The 13016-nt window shown below is 40.6% G+C and overlaps 1 long non-coding RNA gene across 1 annotated transcript; it reads right to left on the reverse strand.

Annotated features, from left to right (window-relative positions):
• Positions 1-337: 337 nt before the first annotated feature.
• Positions 338-1689, reverse strand: LOC111982031 (uncharacterized). The gene is made up of 3 exons (XR_002879651.2): positions 1462-1689; positions 1215-1321; positions 338-1052 (listed from the first exon to the last, which is right to left on the reverse strand). It is a non-coding gene; the product is annotated as an uncharacterized lncRNA (long non-coding RNA).
• Between the last annotated feature and the right edge of the window lie 11327 nt (positions 1690-13016).

Here is a 13016-nt window from a genome sequence, read left to right on the forward strand (position 1 = left end):
TCCAGCATGACAATGCCACCAGCCATACTGCTCGTTCTGTGCGTGATTTCRTGCAAGACAGGAATGTCAGTGTTCTGCCATGGCCAGCGAAGAGCCCAGATCTCAATCCCATTGAGCACGTCTGGGACCTGTTGGATCGGAGGGTGAGGGCTAGGGCCATTCCCCCCAGAAATGTCCGGGAACTTGCAGGTGCCTTGGTGGAAGAGTYGGGTAACATCTCACAGCAAGAACTGGCAAATCTGGTGCAGTCCATGAGGAGGAGATGCACTGCAGTACTTACAGCTGGTGGCCACACCAGATATTGACTGTTACTTTTGATTTTGCCCCCCCCCTTTGTTCAGGGAAACATTTTTTCATTTCTGTTAGTCACATGTCTGTGGAACTTGTTCAGTTTATGTCTCAGTTGTTGAATCTTGTTATGTTCATACAAATATTTACACATGTTAAGTTTGCTGAAAACAAATGCAGTTGATGTTTCTTTTTTTTCTGAGTTAGTGTATCTATTGTAGGTCCTAAAATACAACAATGAATAATGTGGAACAAATAAATACCATCAAATGATACCTTACAACTTACAATAATGAACACCTTATGACACAGCTATGAAAACCAACCTGGCAATATTTAAATACATAAACTTTGATCGTTTTTAGTACAGTTGTGTCATTCATTGTTTTTGTACACTCACATGGCAATCATAGACTAAAATACTGAATTCTGGTGTGTGGAATATAGAGGAGGTGCTTGCTGTGCGGGCGGGAGGTTCTGCCTGTCACTTGTTCTCAACAGGCAGCCAGTCTTGGAAGGGGGACTTGAAGAGGGAGTCTGCAAAGAGCAGGCACTGCTGCTCTCTTTGTTCTGAGTGTTTCTAGTGCTAGTGTTTTTAGTTCATCTATGTATCTCACATATGTGCCCAGTATGATAGAGCAAGAAAACRTTCTTAGCAGATAATGACAACAACAGTAACTGTAGATGATGTAACGAAAAATTGTAGAATGGTTGGCAATGGAGGACATCAGGTGGATCCACGTCTGGGTGTTGGGCCCTAGGTCCTGGAGAACAGGAGCAGGAGTTAAAGGGAACAGGGTAGGAGATAGAGATGTAAGTAAGCAAACACACAGGTTACACTTTACTGTGAGAAAATTTGATGGATTAGTGCAGTGTTATAAATGGGAGATATGTACTTTTCAACAATTTTGGAATGTATAGCCTACCTCAAGCTGGTCCCCCTCCGACTCAGAGCACAGAGAATCCGACTGCTTCAAACTCACTGGTTCTGGTGGATGCCAAACCTCCTGAGAGTCTCGGACAGTCGATGGTCCTAAAGTCATTTGGAGAGGTAAATTGAAGAGGTACATTTTTATATGCTCAGCATTGGGCTTCACTGAAGTCAGTGCTTTAGGTGGTCGACCATCCAACTGTAGAAGATTGTTGGCTTCCACCAAGATTTTTTATATTCACTTTATCAGTTGGTGACCCCAGCTAGGAGCGAAAGAGCTGCGAGGTTTCCCAGGTCTCGCCTTCCTTTTGTCCATTTGCCCATATGTCGAAACACTTTGTCCCCTTCTTGATTCTGCTCCAGTAGCTCTCCTTCTGTTTCTCCTGCTCCTTGTCCATGTTCAGATTGATAACAGGAATAAATGCTATTATATTTCATATTACATTTCTTACATATCTCTTGGAGGGCAAGAAAATAAATTAACAGTGGACAATCATTTTTACCTGGTCAAAAACCTCCACATCCTGTGCCTGAAGGTGGTCCTTGAAGGCGTTCTGATCTGGTTCGACAACTTCCACCTCTGACAATTTATTTTCCTCTGACACTGCCTAGTATATAGGTCCTGGATGGCAGGAAGCTTGGCCCCAGTGATGTACTGGGTCGTTCTCGATCTAAACCATAGAGATAGATAGAGGACTCTAGTGCCCAACATCCCATTTTAGCATGGCCAGCGCCATTAAGGACTTTCACCACTGTTCAGTAGTCAATTGGGTGGGACTTCCTATTGGTTAAGGAAGGATCACATGATTCCATGCAGGTCATCAGAACTGATCAGTCAATTAATTATACTCTTGAGCATAACTTCCATAACTGCAGGTGGCAGTAACTCGCAAACATTGGCTTTATACCTGTTCAAACAACACACTCTAGGTGGCTGTAGGCACCCTTAGAGACGTCCTTCTCCCTTATTATTTCTGATCGGGTGGGGCCTACTTATTGCCCCCACCCCGTGGAGGGAGTGGCCCAGAGACGGTAACCAGTGAGATGTTGGGGCAGGGCAGGTGGGGCGAGCCGTGCGGGGAGGGGATACTAAGTAGACCAAAGTCAGCAGTTCACTCTCGCGTGTGATCATGCCAGAGATTATGGAGGAACTGTGAGCTCTCGCGGGATAGCATTCTCAGGTGAGAGCGGGAACACCTACTTACACAGACAGGAACCTTGAAAAATTCAATGGTGTATGGCTTGAGTCGTTCATCTAAATTTATCCACCATCTTTGGCACCCTTTCAGTTTGTCTGCCAACTCATAGAAGTAGTATAATAAAATTGACTACTTCAAAATGAAGATGGCCTCAATGGCACGGTACATGCTCTCACAGTCGTCATAAGGAMACAGAATCAACGACACAATGTTTATCTAAGTCTATTACTTAGACACACTGCAGTGCACAGGGTTTTCTCTTTCTTTTTGGAAAGCACTCACCATTTTTTCAACAATGATTATCTTGGGTCCCAGCTGTTTGTGGATGGCGAAGATGTGGATGAGACGGAGGGTAAACACCATGTAGTCCACAGGCCAATACAAGCACGGCCAACTCATAGGACCACAGGACCATTCTAGAACACACAAGAAACGCCTTGGTTACAGTCACAGGGACACACACACACACAATCCATTTATTTATTTATTAGGATACCCATTAGCAGCTGGAACTCGTCCTGGGGTCCACATACAAAACATAACATAATACAGAACATTAATAGACAAGAACAGCTCAAGGACAGAACTACTACATTTAAAATAGTAATAGAAATAAGAACACCTTGTTTACATCGACACAGAGACACACATAAACACGTGTACATATACATCTAAATACACACAAATGCAGCACATGCCCAGCGCAAAGAGTGAGATGGCCGTGATTTCACATGTACTCGATGTAAGGCTTCATTTCTCTGATATAAAGTGGGGCTGCCCCTGAAGAACGTCTGATAAAGAGAGAAAGAGAGAGCGAAAGAGAGAGAGAGGAGGAAGTGTGTGTGTGTGTGTGTGTGTGTGTGTGTGTGTGTGTGTGTGTGTGTGTGTGTGTGTGTGTGTGTGTGTGTGTGTGTGTGTGTGTGTGTGTGTGTTGTGTGTGTGTGTGTGTGTGTGTGTGTGTGTGTGTTTGTATGTTGTGTTGTGTGTGTGAGAGAGAGAGAGAGAGAGAGAAGATGATCATTAATATATATCTACAGTCACCTCCAAAATTATTGGTACCCTTGATAAAGAAGAGTAAAAAAGACTGTATAAAATAAATAAGACAAATACTGAGCTATGTTGTATGCTAACAAAATASGAATATTATATTGTATTATACTAATACAATTGCTTAGAGAAAGAGATTTGTTTAACAAGTAATACAACAAAATCTCAAAAAGATGATTGGCACGTGTCCCTGTTTTCAATACTTTGTGCACCCTCCCTTGCGAGGATAACGGCTGTAGTGGCTAAATTGTCCAATATAATTGTCCTTTTACCATTAAAAAAAAATCCTAATCCTTTAGCCACAATGGAGAGTGCAAATTTTGTTTTGTCTTGAAGCATACAAATCTAATGTCCAGAGTTCGATTCAAGTTGAAAAATCTCATTTTTTTTATTTGTGGGAGTAGCTGGGAACTCATTTTTAGATGAATTCCTGGTGATTTTACAGTTGTTTTTTTTATTTATCCAGAAGTCCCCCCCACACACACTTTGGAGGGAACACATATTGCTGCCAATCTTTTAACTGTGTTCCCCTTCAGCCTGTAGAGGGGAGTACACACACTTCACAGAAGATTAGTGGCAATCACAAATATACAGGGCCTTCAGAAAGTATGACAAATTTAAAACATGTTTTTTGAAATTTTAGCACATTTGTTGAGAATGAAGTACAGAAATATTTCATTTACATAAGTATTCACACCCCTAAATCAATACTTTGTATTAGCACCTTTGTTGGTGATTACAGCTTTGAGTCATCTTGAGTATATCTGTATCAGGTRTGCACACCTAGATTTMGGGATTTTCTCKATTTTTCCTTGCATATTTTCTCAAGCTCTGTTAAGTTAGATGGGAGGTGGTGCTGAACAGCATTCTTCAAGTCTTTCCACAGATTTTTWGTGGGATTCAAGTAGGAGCTTTGGCTTGGCCACTCAAGGAAATTCTTGTTTTGAAGCCATTCCAGCATTTCCTTGCCTGTACAGTGCATTCGGAAAGTATTCAGACCCCTTGACTTATCCACATTTTGTTACGTTACAGCCTTATTCTAAAGCTGATTAAATAAAAAATGTCCTCATCAAGCTACACAAAATACCCAATAACGACAAAGTGAAAATGMGTTTTTGGAAATGTTTGCAAATGTATTAAAAACAAAAAACAGAAATATCTTATTTACATAGTAAGTATTCACACCCTTTGCTATGAGACTCGAAATTGAGTTCAGGTGCAACCTGTTTCCAGTGATCGTCCTAGAGATGTTTCTACAACTTGATTGGAGTCCACCTGTGGTAAATTCAATTGATTGGACATAATTAGGAAAGGCACACACCTGTCTATGTAAGGTCTCACAGTTGACAATGCATTTCAGAGAAAAAAACCAAGCCATGAGGTTGYAGGAATTGTGCGTAGAGATGCGAGACAGGATTGTGTCGAGGCACAGATCTGCAGCATTGAAAGTCTCCAAGAACCCAGTGGCCTCCATCATTCTTAAAGGGAAGAAGTTTGGAATCACCAAGACTCTTATTAGAGTTGGTCACCCGGCAAAACTGAGCAATCGAGGGAGAAGGGCCTTGGTCAGGAAGGTGACCAAGAACTCGATGGTCACTCTGACAAAGCTCCTTTATGGTAGAGTGGCCAGACGGAGGCCACTCATCAGTAAAAAGACAGCCCGCTTGGAGCTTGCCAAAAGGCACCTAAACAACTCTCAGACCATGAGATACAAGATTCTCTAGTTTGGTGAAACCAAGATTGAACTCTTTGGCCTGAATGCCAAGCGTCAAGTCTGGAGGAAACCTGGCACCATCCCTATGGTGAAGCATGGTGGTGGCAGCATTATGCTGCGGGATGCTTTTCAGCAGCAGGAACTGGGAGACTAGTCAGGAATTAGGTAAAGATGAACAGAGCAAAGTATACGGAGATCCTTGATGAAAACCTGCTCCGGAGCACTCAGGAGTGAAGGTTTACCTTCCAACAGGACAATGACCCTACGAACACAGTCAAGATAATGCAAGAGTGGCTTTGGGACAAGTCTCTAAATGTTCTTGAGTGGACCAGCTAGAGCCCGGACTTGAACCCGATTGAACATCTCTGGAGAGGACTGAAAATAGCTTTGCAGCAATGCTCCCCATCCAACCTGACAGAGCTTGAGAGGATCTGCAGAGAAGAATAGAAGAAATGCCCTACATACAGGTGTGCCAAGCTTGTAACGTCATACCCAAGAAGACTCAAGGCTGTAATTGCTGTCAAAAGGTGCTTCCACAAAGTACTGAGTAAAGGGTCTGAATACTTATGCAAATGTGATATATATATTTTCCTTTTTTAATAAATTTGCAAACATTTCTAAAAAACGTTTTTTTGCTTTGTCATTATACGGTATTGTATGTAGATTAATTGTTACAGCCTTATTCTAAGACATTTTTGAATAAAGCTGTAACGTAACAAAATGTGGAAAAAGTCAAGGGGTTTGAATACTTTCTGAAAGCACTGTAGTTTCTGCTCTGACATGCACTGTCAGCTGTGGGACCTTATATAGACAGGTGTGTTTCTTTCTAAATCATATCCAAACTATTGAATTGGCCACAGGTGGACTCCAATCAATTTGTAGTGACATCTCAAGGATGATCAAAGGATATTGGATGTACCGGAGATCAATTTGGACTGTCATAGAAAGGGGCGTGAAATCTTATGTAAATGAGGTGTTTCTGTAATATATTTTGAACACATTTGCTAAAATTTCTAAAAACATATTTGCACTGTCATTATGGTGTATTGTGTGTTGATGGGTGAGAACAAATATATGTAATCCATGTTGAATTCAGGCTATAACACAACAAAATGTGGAATAACTCAATTGGTTAGGATGTTGGCAATGGAAAGTGTCATTACAACGGCAAAGGGAAGCACAGAAAGTGTCTGTATGTCCAGATATGTTTTTGCTGTATATTAAAATCTCTTATATGTAAAGACCCTGTTTAGGGGACCTGCGTGGTTCTGGTACTGGTTCCGGACAACATATTTGCTTATAAATCGATCTGTGGTCACCGCAAGCCATTGCACATATTTTTTGCACCTGTTTGACATAGGATCTGAAATTTGAAACAACTTGAAACTGAGATGTCCCTCCTACCATTAATCTAAAAATAATTAATAGATTTTAAACAAAACAAAACGTTATGTTTGTCATAGGAGGACAATATATAATATGGGATGAAAGGTGAGTACCTAACGAGTTCAGGAAGGCAAGCTAGAGCTCTGTGTGATGTTCACAGAGGTGGGGGCAGAGGTTTTGATCAAGAGAAATCTTTAGAAAATATGTACATTTTCTCCAACACTAAACATACAAACATGTATTTTACAGTTATAAGGAAGGTGAAATATTTTAGTTAGTCATTTTATAATTTGATTATACTTTATTTAGAAAACATATTAGTAATCTCAAGCCTTATTCATACAGTTTTGTTGAATAGGAAATACGTTATATAAGATTTCATATTTTCATCATATTTGCACTGTGTACTTGAGCTTTGTCCTCAAAGTGACTACACCTCAGTAATTTATAACTATTTTTACCAGAAAGGTGAGATTTTAACCTTTCTTGGTATATGCAGCATTACCCGTTATTGTTTATGGTCCTCTTCATGATAAATAATTACTGTAGTGGATTACGTAAATTACATTTTAGATGACATGTAGTTACATTTAAGATAATCTATTAGCATTTCTAAGTATGTGAAGAGGCACAGTCAAGTCTCAGTTCCTGGTAAAGTAAGGCTAGTTGCTGTGGAATTAGGGCAGGGAGAGATGTGGAGTTCAACGTTGAAGTGAGGACAACAGCTGAAGAAAGAAGAAACCCCTGGTAGGGAGGCTAGAGGGGCACATCCCAACACTACTCCAACTGTAGTCTCATTTCTCACACACACACACACACACACACACACACACACACACACACAACACATCACACACACACAACACACACACACACACACACACACACACACACCACACACACACACACACACACACACACACACACATCCCTGCCTATGAAGGTTCTGAACTCAGGTGTGTCAAATAGTCTCCAACAAGTGCCTTCAAGAAAGTATTCATACCTCTTGACTATTCCACATTTGTTTGTTGTTGTATAGCCTGAATTCAACATGGATTACATATTTGTTCTCATCCATCAACACACAGTACACCAAATGAAGTGCAAATATGTTCTTAAGAAATTTTAGCAAATGTGTTCAAAATTTATTACAGAAACACCTAATTTACTAAGAATTCACGCCCCTTTCTAACTTTCTGTCCAAAAATGATGCAGAAAAATGATTCAATGCTTTTGTCACTTCTAGTGTTAGACTACTGCCAATGCTCTACTTTCGGCTACCCGGATAAAGCACTCAAAATAAATTCAGTTAGTGCTAAACACGGCTGCTAGAATCTTGACTCGAACCCTAAAAAATTTGATCATATTACTCCAGTGCTAGCTCCTCTACACTGGCTTCCTGTTAAGGCAAGGGCTGCTTCAAGGTTTTAACTCTAACCTCAAAAGCATTACATCGGCTTGCTCCTATCTATCTTTCGTTTGGGTCTTGCCGTACATACCTACACATATGCTATGGTCACAAGACAGCAGGGCCTCCTTTTATGTCCCCTAGAATTTCTAAGCAAACAGCTAGAGGCAGGGCTTTCTCCTATAGAGCTCCATTTTTAGGAATGGTCTGCCTATCCATGTGAGAGACGCAGACTCGATCTCAACCTTTAAGTCTTTATTGAAGACTCGTCTCTTCAGTAGGTGCTCTTCCATGCCGTCCCTAGGAGGGCTGCGTCACTTGAGTGTTGAGTCACTGACGTGATCTTCCTGTCCGGGTTGGCCGCCCCCCCCTTGGGTTGTGCCGTGGGGGAGATCTTTGTGGGCTATACTCGGCCTTGTCTCAGGATGGTAAGTTGGTGGTTGAAGGTATCCCTCTAGTGGTGTGGGGGCTGTGCTTTGACAAAGTGGGTGGGTTATATCCTGCCTGTTTGGCCCTGTCGGGGTATCGTCGGATGGGGCCACAGTGTCTCCCGACCCCTCTTGTCTCAGCCTCCAGTATTATGCTGCAGTAGTTTATTGTGTCAGGGGGCTAGGGTCAGTCTGTTATATCTGGAGTATTTCTCCTGTCTTATCCGGTGTCCTGTGTGAATTTAAGTATGCTCTCTCTAATTCTCTCTCTTTCTGTCTTTCTTCCTTTCTTTCTTACTTTTCTTTCTTTCTCTCTCTCGGAGGACCTGAGCCCTAGGACCATGCCTCAGGAAAACCTGGCATGATGACTCCTTGCTGTCCCCAGTCCACCTGGCCGTGCTGCTGCTCCAGTTTCAACTGTTCTGCCTGCGGCTATGGTACCCTGACCTGTTCACCGGACGTGCTACCTTGTCCCATACCTGCTGTTTTCAACTCTCTAGAGACAGCAGGAGCGGTAGAGATACTCTGAATGACCGGCTATGAAAAGACAACTGACATTTACTTCTGAGGTGCTGACCTGTTGCACCCTCGACAACCACTGTGATTATTGTTATTTGACCATGCTGGTCATCTATGAACATTTGAACATCTTGGCCATGTTCTGTTATAATCTCCACCTGGCACAGCCAGAAGAGGACTGGCCACCCCTCATAGCCTGGTTCCTCTCTAGGTTTCTTCCTAGGTTCTGGCCTTTCTATGGAGTTTTTCCTAGCGACTGTGCTTCCACAGCTGCATTGCTTGCTGTTTGGGGTTTTAGGCTGGGTTTCTGTACAGCACTTTGTGACATCAGCTGATGTAAGAAGGGTTTTATGAATCATTTTGATTGAAATTGAATTGAATATATCCAAGGGACAACAGTGCCACCAGGTAGCAGAGAAGAATATGCAGGGAGACTCGGAGTAAACATCAGATTTACTGCACCGGGAGGTAAGACACTCTGGGTTGGGACGGGTAATCGAGGGGGAAAAATATAGCATGAACTTAACTTGATAGACTATAAGCCTACCCATAATGGACGCTAAGTAGCCCTATATGGGGAGAGACTTGAGAAATGGGATGGAGCACACAGAGTACACTGTTAGGCATGTTGTTGTTTTTTCTTCACAATAAAATTAAGCAGAAATGTGAACGACTGTCTCGATTCAGTGTTACGTAGCAAAATTTGAATTTTTATTTTATTTTTTACATTGGATAAAAGTAGAGACTCAGACCTACAAAATCGTATATCATACACTGCAGGAAAGTAATTCTGCTTTGAAAGTTGATAAACTTGTAACCCCACTTTTGAGAAAATGGCCCTTGAAAGTTTTGGTACACCTACTGGAGAGCTCTTCTTTGTCTACACCTATTCAGCATCTTTCACCCCCTCTTAAGCCTTAGCCCCACCCATCTCTTTAAGGATTTCAAGACTAAAAGTGGTGAAAGAAGTAGCCTACAATAAGGATAAACTCCAGGTAAAAATACACTTGGCCTATATCCTGATATGACTTTGGTGCAGGTCATGTTGTTCTTCACATTACCGTCTCACTATATCAAATGATATAGTCATGTCAGAATGACCATTGAGTTCTTGGTCACCTCCCTGACCACGGCCCTTCTCCCCCGTGTGGTTCCAGTCTTGGTGGTTCCACAGTTCCATTTAAGAATGACGGAGGCCACTGTGTTCTTGGTGACCTTCAATGCTGCAGAAATGTTTTGGTACCCTTCCCCTCGACACAATCCTGTCAACCTTATCATGAATCCCACGTTAGATTCTCAACGCAACATAAAACACAAGGCAGAGAAGGCCGCAGCGACACTAAGAATGGCAGACTCAGAGGTGGGTCTGATAGACGTATGGAGAACTGTATATCCCAACGAAAAGGACTATACATACTATTTGACAGCACATAACAAATACTCAAGATTATACTATGTCTTCATGTTTAAAACGAATGTAGGCATTAACTGACACATCAGAGTAATTGAAAAATCGGATCATGCTATGCTAAATATGAAAATAAATATCGGACTAGAGCAAGGCTCCACAGTTTGGAGATTAAATAATTCACTTTTACATGACATTGAATTTAAGAATGGAATAAGGGCAACACTGAAACAATATTTGGAGATGAATGATGATGGAGAGTTCTCCCCAACAATGATATGGGAAGGGACCAAAGCAATGCTTCGAGATGAGCTAATTTCATATGCTTCTTAAATAAAACATTTAAAAACTTTTTATAAAGTACCTTGGATAGGCTTCAAAGTAAACATAAAACGAATGGCAACCAACTGATTCTACACAACAACAAAAACGCCTAGAACAAATATAGAATATAATTGTGAAAGAACGCTTACTTCACTGAGAATGTATGTACATTTGAAATGTGCCCATAATATGATAAAAATATATATTTTTTAGAACTTTCTGTCAGAACTGAAAATTCACCAGATTTCAACGTATTGAAAATTAGTCTTATCAACTTTCCTTCAGGAACGAAAATGGTTCCGACAGTGGAAATATATATAAAATAAAGGAAAATCAAAATTTTTACTGCACTGGGGCTTTAAAATATATAGAAGGCATTACATTTTGTTAGTACAGATTTTTTAAAAGCCATTCAACATGCATACATACATCTTGGAGAAAACTCCTCAGTAGTAGCAACTCCTTATCTTATCTACAGTTGAAGTCGGAAGTTTACATACACCTTAGCCAAATACATTTAAACTCAGTTTTTCACAATTCCTAACATTTAATCCTAGTAAAAATTCCCTGTCTTAGGCCAGTTAGGATCACCACTTTATTTTAAGAATGTGAAATGTCAGAATAATAGTAGAGAGAAATATTTATTTCAGCTTTAATTTCTTTCATCACATTCCCAGTGGGTCAGAAGTTTACATACACTCAATTAGTATTTGGTAGCATTGCCTTTAAATTGTTTAACTTGGGTCAAACGTTTCGGTTAGTCTTCCACAAGCTTCCCACAATAAGTTGGGTGAATTTTGGCCCTTGCTCGCAAACGCTTTTTCAGTTCTGCCCACACATTTTCTATAGGATTGAGGTCAGGGCTTTGTGATGGCCACTCCAATACCTTTACTTTGTTGTCCTTAAGCCATTTTGCCACAACTTTGGAAGTATGCTTGGGGTCATTGACCATTTGGAAGACCAATTTGCGGCCAAGCTTTAACTTCCTGACTGATGTCTTTAGATGTTGCATACCAGTTTCGGGGTTTGCTCTCTTTCACCCCCTGCTCGCACCCATCGTCTCTCGTATTCCTCTTGTGGCATTATATACGCGACAGAAAACAGTTATCTTGTACACTAAGGACCCGGGGAAGAGAATAATGTGCCTATTTGAAAGCTAGAAAAAAACGAGTAGCTCGCAAAAAGGTTGGAGACCCCTAGTGTACGCTACATAGAAATAATGAAACTTAAATAGAAAATAATAACAAATTAATGAGGATTTATCAGCCTAATCAAGGTGGAAATTACAACACACATTCCAGTGTTCGAACTTGTGACAACAAGGCTGCATGCAATTATTACTAATGTGACTCCAAAGTCAATGTCCGCGATTGGTATAATGCCGGGAGCCATTTTCTGAAATGACAGCTCCAACGCAGTTACACCTCCGACATCGCCAAAATAAAAACAATGAAACCGCTATGCAGTTGCCGGTTATTGCGGGTTGAGGCAGAACCGATTGAAAGCCCTTAAACTTTTACTGCAGCGGCTAAATCAGGGTCACACAGAGTGATTATGGTAGTCTTAAACAGATCTACTTTGAAACAAAAGTATACACCTCACACACATGGTTATGGGCTTAAAAAAATAAGACACCTGTACCATGTCACATATACAGTTGAAATGTATAGAATGTTGAGTTTGCATTCCAATATTGCACTTTATATACATCACAGAAGACTGAAATATAACAAAACTTTAACACCAGATTTTTGTTGTATGTTTTAATCTTTATTAATTATGAAATTATGAAAAATATTAATACCATGCGCACAAAGAGAGCGCTTTTGGTCATTGACTGCAAACCAAAAAGTAACATTTTTGTGATTGCGTCAGGTTGAATGCACCTTTTAAAAATTACATTAAGAACAGATTGTCCTGTTGTCCTGTGATTCTATAACCCACAGGAACAAGATTTCTGAGAACATAGGAACAACAAAGTATAACATAAAAGAGTCACAATGGTCCACATACTAAATGACAGTAGTTCAAATGATCAACGCTTAAAAAACGACATTGAAAGGATGGATGAAAGAGCATCGAGTCCGTGTTTGGCATTGCTTGACATTCCTTGGCCCTGAGCAGTGGTGGAAAAAGTACCCAATTGTCATACTTGAGGAAAAGTAAAGATACCTTAACACAAAATGATTCAAGTAAAAGTGAAAGTCCCCCAGTAAAATACTACTTGAGTAAAAGTCTAAAAGTATTTGGTTTGAAATATACTTAAGTATCAAAAGTAAATGGTAATTGCTAAAATAATACTTAAGTATCAAAAGTAAAAGTATAAATCATTTCAAATTCCTTATATTAAGCCACCCAGACGGC

This window comes from Salvelinus sp. IW2-2015, linkage group LG20 (genome assembly GCF_002910315.2).
Source record: "Salvelinus sp. IW2-2015 linkage group LG20, ASM291031v2, whole genome shotgun sequence".
Classification (NCBI taxonomy): domain Eukaryota; kingdom Metazoa; phylum Chordata; class Actinopteri; order Salmoniformes; family Salmonidae; genus Salvelinus; species Salvelinus sp. IW2-2015.